We start from the raw sequence: 14,403 nt of genomic DNA, 5'->3' as shown, positions 1-14,403 counted from the left end.
GGATGAAGGATGAAAGAAATCAGTCCAGAATGAAGGAGAATCTCAAGAATTAAGTAGGCCAATGAAGAAGTTAGCAAAACTTAGGGATAATTGTTAGAGAAATTTAAATAAGTAAATCTCATGAGTGAGTCCAGGAAACACTTCTGCAGCTTTCATTTTCAGGCTTCTTGAAAGTAGTCATTAGTATTACTCTAGTCTTATTTTTAAGGAAAAACACTGGTGCTCAAGGTCATGACCTTTAGAGGGCAGTAGTTCACTAGTATCCACTGGAGATGAGAATGTTTGCAGAGTTGTGATGAAAATAAAATGTGTCCAGATTTTTACATGGATCATTCAAAAAGTGACTTTTTCTCCAGATACAACTGGGTTAAGTGTTTTTCTGGTGCCTGCTTTTTCATTATAATGATGCCTCAGGGAATCTATGAAGGAAAGAAATTTAATCTGGCTAAGAGTTAGGGTGCTGCCAGAAGAGCTTAAAATTCTTTAGCACTTTTGCCACAAGAAGAAAACAATAGACTTAAGTGTTTTTAAAAATGTGCTGACTTCTACCAGAATTTTAAAATAAACTGATAAGAAGGTTACAGTCTACATACTCTGCCTGCAGGATTTATAGAGGAAATTGTCCCCTAGCTTTATGCTCATTTTTTCTAAACTGGATTCAGTTCAAGGTGACAGCCTCCTCTTGGTCTCCTCTGAATGGTTGCATAGCTGAGATGAGAGGTGTTGTACTCACCGTGTCCTCAACACTTCAGGACCTCCACAGAAGTCTCACCCCCATGGATTTAGCTGAAAAGAACTTCACAAAGTTGTACCGACCAAGAGTCTTTGGCTCTGAGGTAGCAAGAAAATATTTCCCAGTTCTTTTTTTTACTTTCAAACTAAGGTCAAAAGAACCTTGAATCCTCAATATCTTTCATTTGTTTTTGTTTTTGTTTTTTTTAAAGATTTTATTTATTTATCAATGAGAGACATACAGAGAGCGGCAGAGACACAGGCGGAGGGAGAAGCAGGCTTCATGCAGGGAGCCCGATGTGGGTCTCCATCCCGGGACTGAGGGGTCATGCCCTAAGCCAAAGGCAGGCACCAAACCACCGAGCCACCCAGGGATCCCCAATATCTTTCAGTTGTTATGAGTGCAGGATAACAGCTTGAAGTAAAGGTGAGTTTTTCTTCTCACTTGAGTATATGGCATATCATACCTTAAAGGAAGGATCTAAGCAGAGTTGTCACTTATATTGTGAAATTATATGAATAATTAAAACCTTAATATGACTGAGCGTGCAATGCTTTTTGGTAAAAAAGCATTAGATAGATGCTAATGGGGAAATCTACTCAGAAGATTCTGGAGTCATTTGGATACTGACAATGTTACTTGCTTAAAAGAAGGAAAGGAGTAAGGGTATAGGGGTGGGGCAGTAGTTGGAACGGGGCTTGTAAATTGTTCCTGCTTAAAATCAAACCAGTATTAGGGAAATGCATATCAAAGTGACAATGAGATATAACTTCACATCCATTAAGATTGCTATTAATAATGAAATAAAAACAGAAAATAACAGGAGATGGTGAGGATGTGGATGAATTAGAATTCTGTACATCGCTGATGGAAATGTAAAATGGTTCAGCTGCTATTGACAGCTCCTCAAAACATATAACTTGTCATATATTCTAGGAATTCCACTTATGGACACATACTCAAAAGAATTGAAAGCAGTGAATTACACAGATATTTATAAATCCACTTTCATAGCAGCATCATTCACAATGATCAAAATAGTCCAAGTGTTTATTGGCAGATGAAAGGATCAACAAAGTACGGTATATGCATACAATATCATGCATATATTATTCAGCTTTAAAAGGGAGGGAATTCTGACATATACTACAACATGAATGAGACTTGAAAATATACTAAGTGATATAAACCAGACACTAGAAAGATAAATGTTTTATAATTCCATTTATATGAGTTACCTAGAGTGGTCAGATTTATAAAGACTGAGGCAAGGCAGTTGCTTAATGAATAAAGCTTCAGTTTGGGAAGATGAAAAGTTCTGGAGGTATGCGGTGATGATGATTGAAATATAATGGAATATACTTAATGCCACTGGCTTCACACCCAAAACTGGCTAAATGGTAAATTTTATTTCTGTAAAATAACTCTAATTACTTCTTGTAAATACTCAAACACATACAATTTATATGTATTTATAAGAATAATTACTTCTTGTAAAGAAGTTATTTTGTATCCTAGTCAATATCAGTAGTTTGTTATTGTGTATTATAGGGTTTTAATTTACATTTTTCTGATTAGTAGATTTATTACATATGTATGTATATATGTGTGTACCACAAATATAAATATGATTGGTAATGATAAATAATTATATAATGATTAGTGAGTTGAACATCTTTTATGTACCTTAGCTATTTGTATGTCTTCCTTGAAAAAATATCTATTCAGGTCCTCTGCCCATTTTTAAATCAGATTTTTCTATTGTGTTATACAAGTTCCTTATATATTTAGATATTAACCCCTTATCTAATAAAGGCTTGCAGATATCTTCTCCTATTCCATAGGTTGTCTTTATTTTGTTGATCCTCTTTTGTTGTGCAGAAGCTTCTTCTTTGATATATCCAGCTTGTTTGTTTTTGCCTTTGTTGCTTATACTTTGCAGTCATATCCAAAAAGATATTGCCAAAACAAAGATTAGGAAGATTTTCCTCTGTGTTTTCTCATAGGATTTTTTTTTATAGTTTCAGTTCTTATGATTACATCTTTAATCCATTTTGACTTAATTTTTGTGAGTTCTGTAAGATAAGGGTTGTTCATTCTTCTGCATATGAATATCTAGTTTTTCCACAACCATTTATTGAAGAAGCTATATATCTCCATTGAGTCTACTTGAGTACATTGTCAAACATTAGTTAACTGTATGTGTGCAAATTTATTTATTGACTCTCAATTCTACTCCACTGGACTACATGTCTGTTTTTATGCCAATACAATACTGTTTTACTTACTATAGCTTTGTAATAAAGTTTGAAATAAGGAAATGTGATACCCATACTGCTATTCCCAGTTTTGCAGAGCTAAGATGGCAGTATTGTAGGAGGACCCTAGGTTTGCTTTGTTCCATGAACTCAGCCAGATAAAAATCAAGTCAGTGAATACTCCTTAGAAAGTGACCTAAGGACTGACAGGGCAAACTACACAACTAGAGGGAGAGGAGACCACTTAGAGGAAGGTAGGAACTTTGGAGACATGGTTAGTATAATGTTAGCTGTGGACATGTCATATATGTCCTTTATTATGATGAAATAATTCCTTCCTTATCTAATTTGTTTAAAGTTTTTATTATGATACAGCAGAAATCAATGATATGGAATTTAAAACAGATAAATGAAACTAATAAAAAAGAATTAATAAAATTGATAAATCCCTAGCTATACTTATGAAAAGGAAAAGCAAAAAGACCCAAACAAATAAAATCATGCATGAAAGAGGAGAGAGCACAACTAACCCCAAACAAATACAATTATAAGAGAATATTATATGCCAACAAACTGGGCAATTGAAAGAAGTAGATGCATTCCTAGAAGTATAAACTAACAAAACTGAAATAGGAAGAAATAGAAAATCTGAAAGTATATTGAATAGTAATCAAAAGGAAGTGATTGCAAAGAAATTGAATCAGTAATCAAAAATCTCCCAACAAACAAAAGTCCAGGGCTGGATGGCTTCCCTGGGGAATTCTATCAAACATTTAAAGAAAAGTTGATGTCAGTTTTCTGAAACTACTCCAAAAAAAAAAAAAAAAAAAAAGGGAAGGAAAACTTCAAAACTCATTTAGGAGGTCAGCATTACTTGATCCCAAAACTAAACACCCCACTCAAATGGAGAATTAGAAACTAACAACCTTAATGAACATGGATGCAAAAATTCTCACCAAGGTACCAGCTAATAGGACCCAACAATACATTAAAAGGATTATTCACCATGACAAAGTGGGATTTATTCCGAGGTGGTTCAACATATGCAAATCAATCAACATGATACATAACATTAACAAAAGAAAGGATAAAACCAAATGATCTTCACAATAGATGCATAGATGCAATAAGAGCACTTGACAAAATAAAGCATCCTTTCTTGATAAAAACCCTAAAGAGAGTAAGGATAGAGCCTTTCCCCTCAAATCAGAAACAGGACAGGGATGTCCACTCTCACCACTGTTCAACATAATACTAGAAGTCCTAGCCTCAGCAATCAGGTAACAAAAAGAAATAAAAGGTATTCAGATTAGCAAGTAAGAAGTCAGTTTCCCTCTTCACAGACAACATGATCCTATATGTAGAAAACACAAGACTTCATCAAAAAGTTGCTAGAATTGATGCAGAAATTCAGCAAAGTTGCAGGATATAAAATCAATATACAGAAGTCTGTTGCGTTCCATTACACTAATAATGAAGAAACAAAAAGAGAAATAAAAGGCTCAATCCCTTTTACAATTACACTAAAACCCATAAGATATCTAGGAATAAACCTAACCAAAAGGTAGAAGATCTATACTCTGATAACTAAAGAACATTCATGAAAGAAATTGAGGAAGACACAAAGAAATGTAAAAACATTCCATGCTCATGGATTGGAAGAACAAATATTGTTAAAATGTCTATACGACCCAAAGCATTCTACACATTCAGGGCAATCCCTATCAAAATACCATTGATATTTTTCACAGAGCTGGAACAAACAATCCTAAAATTTGTATATTCATATGGAATGACAAAAGACTCCAAATAGCCAAAAGAATATTGAAAAAGAAGACCAAAACTGAAGACATCACAGTTCCAGACACAAGCTGTATATTACAAACCTACAGTTATCAAGATAGTATGGTACTGGCACAAAAATAGATACATCAGTGGAACAGAATAGAGAACCCAGAAATGGACCTTGGTCAACTAATTTTCAGCAAAGCAGGTAAGAATAGTCAATGGAAAAAAGACTGTCTCTTTAACAAATAGTGTTCTGTAAACTGGACAGCCACACGCAGAAGAATGAACCTGGACTTCATTCTGATACCGTACACAAAAATAAACTCAAAATGGATGAAAGACCTAAATGTGAGACAGGAATCCATCATATCTAGGATTATGATTTTCTGTAAGTGAAAGTTTTGGAATAATGAGTCAAATTAATTTTTTGGACTAATAAGTGTTTCTATCTTTTTAGGGGTCAATTTTGCTACATTATGTGTTTTTTTTTTTTCAAGAAACATTTCCATTTAATCTAAACTGTGAAATATTGACAAAAACCTTTACTTTATGTACCTTTCAGTGTCCCCAATATCCGTTGTGTGTTCCTTTATATATACAGGTGATTTTACCTACATCTCTGGGGGGGGTGGGGGGTTTGAACAATACTGTCAGAGATATTTCAATTCTATTAGTATTTTATTTTATTTTTAAAGATTTTATTTATTTATTCATGAGAGAGGCAGAGACACAGGCAGAAGGAGAAGCAGGCTCCATGCAAGGAGCCTGACATGGGACTCGATCCCGGGTCTCCAGGATCATGCCCTGGGCTGAAGGTGGCACCAAACCACTGAGCCACTGGAGTTACCCTCTATTAGTATTTAAAAAAAAAACAACTTTTCACTTTGTTGATTTTACCTATTAATTGTGTCTTTTCTAGTTTATTGATTTCTGGTTTATTGATTTCTGTCCTTAACCTTTGATTTTGCCTTTCTTTCACTTTCATAAAGTTTAGTTTGCTCTTCTTTCTCTTATTAACTTCCTGAAATATATTTCTTTAATTTTCCATTGCATTACTTTTTAATATACCAAGCCTATAATTTTTCATTAGTACTGTTTGGCTATATCCCACAACACTTTAGATATGCATTTTATTTATTGTTCACTTCAAAAAATTTTCATTTTTATTTTTTCTTGAATCAATGAATTTTTAAAACTATATCTCTTAATCTTCAATATTATGGGAAGCTTTGTAGTTGATTTTTATCTTAACTAAATTTTGTACTTAGAATATAGAATATATTCCATATTTTAAATTGAAATTTGTTGAGAGTTGATTTATGGTCTAGGGAATGGTTAGATCGTTTATTAGTGCAACATACTTGAATGTATATTCTATAGATCTTGGATAAAGAATTATGGTCTGTGTGCCTTTTAGGCAATGTTTATTAACTGTGTTCTCAGACTTCTTTTACTAATGTTGGTTCTCAAAACTACTCATGGAAATATGCTAAAATCTTCTAATTTAATTGTTTTGTGTATTTTACCTTATACATGTCAATTTTTTATTTATATATTTTGAGTCTCTCTTTTGAGGTATACCAAATTTTATCTTTAAAAAGTGCCACATGTTATTTTTAGAAATGCTTTTCTTGTTTTAAGTCCATTTTGTCTTCTATTAATAAAATGATAGCAGCTTTTTAATTATTATATTTTAGTGCTACCATTTTTTCTTAAACTTTGGTGTTTCCTTATCCTTTAAATAAGAAAGAAAGTGGAGACTTAAAAACAAACAAACAAAAACAAATAACAAAAACCCCTGGCCAATCATGTTTGTCCTTTAGCTAAAGAATTGATCTTATTCACATTTTTTGCTATTATCGATATAGTTGGTTTAATTCATCATATGTGTGTTTTCTTTTATCATATTTGTTCAGTTTTCCTTTCCTCTTTTTAAATATTTTCTTTTAGAATTAAATATTTTAAATTATTCCACTTTTTAAAAATTAGTATTTATGCTTGATTCTGTTTTTATATAGATTACCAGAAAACTGCAACATTTATTTATTAAAATTTCATTTAAATATTGGCACTATCTTCCAGAACATAATTTTAGATTTTAAGGCTTTTAATTTCTTTTCAATTTTTTAAAATTTTTGTCATTTACTCCTGTCTTGTTTCTTCATTAATCTCACAAATTGTTATTATTATTGATACGCCCAATATATGTTTAGATTTACTCACATATTTGCCAGTTCATTTCTTTCTAGTTATTGCTGTGTCTGAGGCTTTTCATCTGGGAACATTTCTGTTCTGCAAGCTGTACAGACTTATAAATTTCTTGAGGGGCATCTGGGTGGCACAGTGGGTTAAGCATTGGACTCGGTTTTAGCTCAGATAGTGAGTGACCTCAGAGTCATGAGACTGAGCCCCCTCTCAGGTTCCTCACTTAGCAAGGAGTCTGCTTGAGATTCTCCCCTTCCCTCTGTCCTTTCCACTTGTGCATGCGCTCACTCTCTCAAATTAATTAATTAATTAATTAACACTATTCGAGTGATTTTTTTTTTTCTTAAAATGGATTATAGGGGCGCCTGGGTGAGCATCTGCTTTTGGCTCAGGTCCTGATCCCAGAGTCCTGGGATGGAGTTCTGCATCAGGCTCCTTGCGTGGAGCCTGCTTCTCTCTCTGCCTGTGTCTCTGCCTCTCTCTCTCTCCCTCTGTCTCTCATGAATAAATACATAAAATCTTAAATAAAAAATAAACTTCCTGAGAGTGGCTCAGTTATTGTTAGTATCTGAAGTTTCCTTATGGTGAGTGAGATTTTTAGGTTCACTTTATCCAAAACTATAATCTTTTGGTATTAAGCCAGCATAGCAGTAGGAGACTCTCTTTTTTGATTCTTGCCTTGGACAGACTCTTCCTTTCCACTTCTGTCTATCTTACCATTAAAATAGTACAAGTTTTACTTGGCAAGCAGATACCTATCAGGGATAGTCAGCTTCAGTGTTCCCTGCTTTCCTCCCTGAATTCCTCCCTTTCTCTTAGATTTTAAAACCATGGGAAAAAAATGGATCATTAGTAGTGAATGTTTTCTCTCTTAAGATAATCCCCTCCAACAGCAACTTTGCCTGTATCCCCTCCTCTCTCAGAAGAATAACCATTTCTAATCTTATTTAAGAAGTCCTCTTCTGGAGGCGGGGCAAGACGGCAGAAGATTAGAGGTCCTGAACTCGCCCGGCCCCACCAACTTACCTAGGTAACTTTCAAAACATCCAGAACACCTACGAATTCGACCTGAGATTTAAAGAGAGAACAGCCAGAAAACTACAGAGAGAAGAGTTTTCACTTCTAGCAAGGTAGGAAGGTGGAAGAAAATAAAATTAAAAAGAATCAAGTGAGAGAGGGGCACTGCGAGGAGCCAGGCTGAAGTGAGGCAGCCAAAGCCTTCAGGACAGTAAAGCCGAGCCCTGGGGCATCGAGAACTTTAAAAACCCATACTGGAATTTTCCTGGATGGAAAAGTGCTTAGCAGGGAAACTGGGCAGACTCTGAGGAGGACGGTGAAGCCTCCAGTTTCCCGGAGTCACTAATAGAGGAGGTGCGCCCGGGGGAATGTACCACAAACCGTGGACCTATCTCGGTAAAGGGCTGGAGCAGCAGCCAGTGGGGCATTTGGGAGGCCAGTTAGGCCGGTCGCTCCAGACTGAGGTGTCTGTGCCCCCTGCCTTCCGGAGCCGCGGGCCGGGGAGCGCGATTCCAGCCGCACAGGGCCCCAGGTCCCAAGGCACCAGGGGGCAAAGCCCACCATCCTCATTCCACCTGGGACAGGGGAAGTGAGGAGGGCACCGGACAGCCAGAACTCGCCTGCCGCCAGGCGCCCTGGAGGCCAGGCAAATCGGCACACCCGCGCCGGCCCCAAGCACCTAGGCCAGTGAGAACTGGGAGACTGCATCAATTACTAGTGGGGAGGGACTCCAGAGCTGGAATTGGCAGCTGCCATTGTCATTCTTCCTCCTTGTTTCACCTGGTGCCTGGGAGGGGCGGCGCCCCTAGGGAACAAAGACCTCATAGGATAGACACCTCCCACTGAGCCTGGGACCCAGCAAGGGACAGAGCAGCTCTGCCCAGGCACAGACACCTGAGATTCAGCACTGCAGACCCCTCCCCCACAAGACAGCTGGAAGAACAGGGCAAGAGCAAGTTCTTTACCAAGTAGCACTGGAAAGCTCCAGGGAAAGTCAAGGGATTTATAGTATTTAGAACTAGAACTAGAGGGTCCCCCAACCTTTTTTCCCCCTTTTCCATTACAACTCATTTTTAAAAAGATTTTATTTATTTATTCATGAGAGACACACAGAGAGAGAAAGAGAAAGAGAGAGAGAGAGAATGAGAGAGAGGCAGAGACACAGGCAGAGGGAGAAGCAGGCTCCATGCAGGGAGCCTGATGTGGGACTCGATCCCGGGACTCCAGGATCGCGCCCTGGGCCAAAGGCAGGAACTAAACTGTTGAGTCACCCAGTGATCAAAAAACTCATTTTTATATCAGATTAAAAATTTCCAATATTTTTCTTTTCTTACCTTAACCACAATGTTTTACCACCACTTCATTTTTAAGTTTCTTCCTTTTTGACTTTCATATTTCTACAATTATATGTCTTAGATATATCTTCCTCTTCTAGAATCCCTTAAACATACTCAATATATATTGGAAGATATACAATATATGGGTTTTTGTTTTGTGTTTTTGTTTTGTTCTCTGTCTTGTTTTGTTCTACAATGGCAGAACTTAATACCTTCTAAAACATGACCAGCACGCACCCAGAACCAAGTGGAATAATGTGCTGCTCCATTCTATGAGAATATATTCTCTCTTCATTCCCATTCTGTCCCACTCTTTATCTTGTTTATGTTTTGGTGGTCAATGTTGGGGCTTTCTACAAGTATTGCTGGTTTATATAAATTTGGGATTCAGCATCTTCTAGCATACAGAACTTAATACAGTCAGAACCAAGAGGATCACCCTCTAGGACCCCTTAGGTAGACTGCATTCTCCCTCCACTACAACTTCTTCACCACCTCCATTTCCCAGTCCCCCCCCTTTTTCTTCCTTTTTTTTTTCTTTTTACTCTTTTTCTTCTTTACTTTTGTATTTTTCTCTTCTTTTTTTCTTTTCTTTGGGGTTTTTGGCCTTTTATTTGTTACTACTTTGTTTTAAAATTTGTTTTTCACTTTAGTGGTCTTCTTTATTATTTTGTTCTGATATTTGTTTTCATTTTCTGATCTCTGACCTCATCAGGATCATCTAGGGTGAAATTTATTTAGGTTGTGGTTGATATTATTTCTTTTCTTTTTTTTTTTTTTCATGAGAGAGAGAGAGGCAGAGACACAGGCAGAGGGAGAAGCAGGCTCCATGCAGTGAGCCCGACATGAGATTTGATCCTGGGTCTCCAGGATCAAGCCCTGGGCTGAAGGCAGGCACTTAACTGCTGAGCCACCCAGGGATCTCTGTGGTTGATATTCTTGACTCAGCCCACTCATACAGCCACTCTGCACTGCACAGAATGACTAGAAGGAAGAATTCACTACAAAAGAAAGAAGCAGAAACAGTGTCTGCCACAGAGTTACAGAATATGGATTACAATCTGATGTCAGAAAGCCAATTCAGAAGCACAATTATAAAGCTACTGGTGTATCTGGAAAAAGCATAAAGGACTCTAAAGATTTCATTACTGCAGATTTTAGATATAATCAGGTTGAAATTTAAAATCAATTAAATGAGATGGAATCCAAACTGAATCCCCTAATGATGAGGGTTAATGAGGTGGTAGAAAGAGTGAGCAACATAGAAGACAAGTTGATGGTAAGGAAGAAAGGTGAGGAAAAAAGAGAAAAACAATTAAGAGCCCAGGAGGAAAGGTTAAGAGAATTACATGATAGCTTCAGAAGGAAGATCTACCTATAATTAGGGTTCCAGAAAATGCCGAGAGGGACAGATGGCCAGAAAGTATATTTGAACAAATCATAGCTGACAACTTCCCTACCCCCCCAAAAAAGTTGAACACCTGACACTTAATAGTGAAACTTGCAACTCCAAAGATAAAGAGAATATCCTTAAAGCAGTGAGAGACAAGAGATGCTTAACTTATATAGGGAGAAATATCAGATTAACAACAGACCTCTCCACAGAGCCCTGGCAGGCCAGAAGTGCTAGCATGATATATTCAGGATACTAAATGAGAAGAACATGCAGCCAAGAATACTTTATGCAGCAAGGCTGTCATTCAGAATAGAAGGAGAGATAAAGAGCTTCCAGTATAGGCAGAAACTGAAAGAATATGTGACCACCAAACCAGCTCTGCACGAAATATTAAGGGTGACCCTGTAAAAGAAAGAAGAAGCCCAAGGAAACAATCCACAAGCACAGGGACTGCAATAGGTATTATGATGACACTGAATTCATATCTTTCAATAGTTACTCTCTTTGAACGTGAGTAGGCTAAATAATCTCATCAAAAGACCCAGGGTTTTGGCCTGAATAAAAAAGCAAGACCATCTATTTGCTGTCTACATGAGACTCATTTTACACATAAAGAAACCTCCAGCCTAAAAATGAAAGATTGGAGATCTATTTACTATTCAAATGGTGGCAATGTGGCAGGATACATAATGAAAGCACAGAAATCCGTGGCATTTCTATATACTAACAATGAGACTGAAGAAAAAATTTAAGGAGTCAATCTTATTTACAATTGCACCAAAAACCATACAATAACTAGGATTAAACTAACCAAAGAGGTAAAGGATATATACCCTAAAAACTATATATCACTTCTGAAAGAAATGGAGGAAGACAAAAAAAGATGGAAAATATTCCATGCTTGTGGATTGGAAGAATTAATATTGTGAAAATATCTATACTACCCAGGGCAATGAACAGATTCAATGAAATCCCTATCAAAATCCCATGGACTTTCTTCAGAGAGTTGGAACAAATCATCTTAAGATTTGTGTGGAATCAGAAAAGACTCCAAATATCCAGGGGAATATTGAAAAAGAAAATCAAAGCCAGGGGCATCACAATGCCGGATTTCAAGTTGTACTATAATGCTGTGATCATCAAGACAGTGTGGAACTGGCACAAAAATAGACACATAGATCAGTGGAAAAGAATAGAGAATCCAGAAATGGGCCCTCAACTCTATGGTCAACTAATATTTGACAAAGCAGTTAAGACTATCCACTAGAAAAAGGACAGTCTCTTCAATAAATGGTGCTGGGAAAATTGGACAGCCACATGCAGAAGAATGAAACTAGACCATTCTCTTACACCATCCACAAAGATAAACTCAAAATGGATGAAAGATCTAAATGTGAGACAAGAATCCATCAAAATCCTAGAGGAGAAACCAGGCAACACCCTTTTTGAATTTGGCCACAGCAACTTCTTGCAAAATACATATATGAAGGCAAGGGAAACAAAAGCAAAAATGAACTATTGGGACTTAATCAAGATAAAAAGCTTCTTCACAGGAAAAGAAAAAGTCAACAACAACAACAACAAAAAAAACCACCTACAAAATGGGAGAAGATATTTGCAAATGACATATCAGATAAAGTGCTAGTATCCAAGATCTATAAAGAGCTTATTAAACTCAACACCCAAGACACAAACAATCCGATCATGAAATGTGCAGAAGATATGAACAAATGTTTCACCAAAGAAGACATAAACATCGCCAACAACACCTAGAAAATGCTCTGAATCCCTTGCCATCAGGGAAATACAAATCAAAACTACAATGAGATACCACCTCACACCAGTGAGAAGGATGAAAATTAACAAGACAGGAAATATAATGTCCACAATAACCAACTGTGGAAGGAGCCTTGGTGTCCATCAAAAGATGAATGGATAAAGAAGATTTGTCTATATACACAATGGGATATTACTCAGCCATCAGAAAGGATGAATACCCACCATTTGCTTTGATGTAGATGGAACTGGAATGTATTAGCTGAGTGAAATAAAGCAATCAGAGAAGGATAATCATTATATAGTTTCACTCATATGGGTAATATAAGAAATAGTGAAAGAGATTATAGGGGAAAAGAGAGAAAATGAGTGGGAAATTTAGAGAGAGTGACAAAACATGAGAGACTCCTAACTCTGGGAAATGAACAGGGGTAGTGAAAGGGGAGGTCGGTGGGAGGATGGAGTGACTGGGTGACAGGAACTGAGGGGGGCACTTGACGAGATAAGCACTGTGTGTTATACTATATGTTGAGAAATAAATAAATAAATAAATAAATATATATATATATATATATATACACACACACACACACACATACCCTGGTGTAAGAAGAAATCATGAGAGAAAGAAACAGTCATCTTCTGAAGCTCCAATTATCACTTCTTCTTTCTTCTCTGTTCTATTAATAATGTTATTTTTGTTTTCCAAGAAACTCCATGATTTCCTTTTGCATTGCTCTCAAATATTTTAAAGTCTCCTACAAAATGTTAAGATTTACCTCTACAGTAATCTATTGTCTAATCTCCTTATCTATAAAACATTTGTTCAAGATTTGCATTTCTTGCCCCTATTTTATATTCTTGAAACCATTTCATTGAGACAAAAAAAAAAAAAAAACCTCAGTCACATTTGAAGACTTTCCCTCTTCTTTCTACAAATAATAAAATATTTCTACTTCTTCTGAGTTTTTTATGAGAGATAACCTAAAAAAAATAAAAGCTACATGAATAATCCAGTCACATATGTGATTACCTCCATTCAATAATAAGAGCATGGTATTAAAATGACTTGTTCTTGAGTCTGTAATAAGATTGGTTCCTAGTTAGCAGGGCTAGATCTTAGTAAGCTCTTCATCTGTGGTTCTTAAAATTGTTACTGGTACTGTTAGAATTTAATAATGACTTAATAAAAAATTTTAAAAAGTATTATGGCAATTCCCAAGGAAAATTATTCAAACATCAATGTGCATGTGCGTGTGCGTGTGCGTGTGTGTTTTAACATATATTGTAATATCCGGGGCGGGGCAAGATGGCAGAGGAGTAGGATCCCCAAGTCACCTGTCCCAACCAACTTACCTTGATAACTTTCAAATCATCCTGAAAAGCTACAAATTCAGCCTGAGATTTAAAGAGAGAACAGCTGGAATGCTACAGAGAGAAGAGTTTCTGCTTCTAACAAGTACAACTCGTTTTTAGCCACTCTGCACTGAGCAAAGTGACTAAAAAGAGAACTCACCACAAAAGAAAGAATCAGAAACAGTACTCTCTCCCACAGAGTCACAGAATTTTGATTACAATTCAATGTCCGAAAGCCATTCAGAACACAATTATAAAGCTACTGGTGGCTCTGGAAAAAGCATAAAGGATTCGAGAAACTTCATGAATGCAGAATTTAGATCTAATCAGGCAGAAATTAAAAATCAATTAAATGAGATGCAATCCAAAATGGAGGTCGTAACGACAAGGGTTAATGAGGTAGAAAATGAATGACAAAGGAGAAAAGTTGATGGCAAAGAAGATGAGGAAAAAAGAGAAAAAACAATTAAAAGACCATTAGGAAAGGTTAAGGGAAATAAATGATGGGCTCAGAAAGAAAAATCTACGTTTTATTGG

At 36.4% G+C, this 14,403-nt stretch overlaps 1 long non-coding RNA gene across 1 annotated transcript in view; it reads left to right on the top strand.

Annotated features, from left to right (window-relative positions):
• The first annotated feature begins 687 nt into the window (after positions 1-687).
• LOC140632859 (uncharacterized) overlaps positions 688-14,403 on the top strand; it is a 124,645-nt gene continuing 110,929 nt past the window's right edge. Inside the window, exons 1-2 of the long non-coding RNA XR_012030520.1 lie at positions 688-836; positions 945-1,159. This is a non-coding gene — a long non-coding RNA (uncharacterized lncRNA). The remainder of the gene's footprint in view (positions 837-944; positions 1,160-14,403) is intronic.

This window comes from Canis lupus, chromosome 5, assembly GCF_048164855.1.
Source record: "Canis lupus baileyi chromosome 5, mCanLup2.hap1, whole genome shotgun sequence".
Taxonomy (NCBI): Eukaryota; Metazoa; Chordata; class Mammalia; order Carnivora; family Canidae; genus Canis; species Canis lupus.
The sequence above is the reverse complement of the archived record's forward strand: the minus strand, read 5'-3'. Positions and strand labels throughout refer to the sequence as shown.